Raw genomic sequence first — 1797 nt, 5'->3', positions numbered from 1 at the left:
GCTCTTCCATGGTACCCCTGTGTTTCCAAATGCTTAAAGCTAAAAGAAATAAATGATTTCTTTCCACTACAGCTCAAAGTGCCAGAAGGCAGGAGAAATTTAAACACAACTAAGATCAACATTGTGAGTTTACTTGGCCTCCACATCTAGCAACACAGTCATAAATTTCTTAGGCTTTTTATTTGAGAATTTAAAAGGCCTTTTAGATTCAGCAAGTTTTCTATAACAATGTTTCTCTATACGGCTTGTAATGTAGGAAATCCCAAGGCTTGCATTGGCATTGTATTTGATCAGAGGGGTCACTATGTGGCCAACTACTTTCCCATTCAAGTGCTGCTCCACTCTTGACCACTTCAATGGTGGCAACATCAAACTATCAAAAGCAACAAGGAATGGTGTAATTTCAGTTCCCAATCTGCTTCTTTCAGGTATTGTTCATGCTAAGTAGAAATAGTTTCTTTGTTTAAACATCAGAGTTTTTGTCCTCGGAACTACTTTCATATGGTGCCCCTGTTGGGTACAGACATGTCTAAGAGCCTTATGACTGACTTTGCAGTACTTAAAAACCCAGCGTACTCTAGAACAGGGACACTGTCATTGACAGGAAAGAAGTGGGCATCATTTTTGGTAGGGTCTCTTGATGTGATGAGGATTATGAAAGATTCATGTCACGCTGATGGTGGCAAACACTGACTTGTACCTGTGTCAGTGAAGCACATAGCCACCCAAACACTGATGGTTACTTTGCAGTCACTGAACTGCAAATCAATGCAAGCTCAATTGCTGCACATCATATAACCAGAGATGTTGTTTTGCGGTGTCTGTGGTAACAGGCAGTTTTTGGAAGGCCAGTAACCCTAGTTCAGTTCTATCAAAGAGCCCTTTATTATCGTAAATCCATGCAAGTTCCTTTATCCCCAGTTGGACTACATTTTCCTCCTTAAAAAAGATTCTGTTGTTGAAGTTAGTGAAGTGTTTCTCCCAATTTGTGTGTTAAGCAATATAGAAAGTACTTCTCAAAGGGTCCACTATTGTTTGCTCTTGAGTGACTTAGCCCCCCAAGGAAAGACAATGTCAGGTTTTTGGGCAGCATGAAGATTGCCTCAACAGTACTGTCAAAACTTATGACAGTAATGATTCTTTCCTCCTGCCCTGGAGAAGGGGAAAGATATTCCAAATATAGATCAACCTTATGCCACTGAAAGTTTATAACTGCCTTAGATAATGTTACCTCAATTTCTGCTGGTCTACTGCTGTAAAGGTCACAATTCTTGAGCTACTAGATCAGCATCACCTTGTTACCTAAGAAATAGAGAAGTTTTTAAAAATTCCTGAAATCCTTTGTGCACCCCCTTTCCTCAGCCCCCTGCTCATTTACTGAAGTACAAGAAAACTGAGCCTTGGGGCTATTTTTTGTGAACACATCCCCAGGCTTCCTAAGGCCCAAGGTGCAATGAAAAGGTTCAAACAACAGATACAGGAAAGCACAAAGATCATCCACCAGCATCCATTAATTTTGTTCACCCCAATGGCATTGACTTCACTCTCAGCTTCATGAGTCATCATTTATGATCTCAGTAATTTACTGCAGTGGGCATCAGATATACCACAAAATCAATGAAAATGAAGGCAAATTCAGAACTAAGATCAGGACCTGTAAGTCACTAATGTTCGAAAATGATGGAGTAAGAATTATTGCATGGATTCCTATCGGCCTCAACTGTCCATGGTATAACTTGCCTGAGTGCGGCATGCACAGATTCTTTATTGTACAGGAATCAAGCTGCAGTCACTGCT

Source organism: Geospiza fortis, unplaced genomic scaffold, assembly GCF_000277835.1.
Source record: "Geospiza fortis unplaced genomic scaffold, GeoFor_1.0 scaffold44, whole genome shotgun sequence".
In the NCBI taxonomy this organism is placed as follows: Eukaryota; Metazoa; Chordata; class Aves; order Passeriformes; family Thraupidae; genus Geospiza; species Geospiza fortis.
This window is presented reverse-complemented; position numbering follows the sequence as displayed.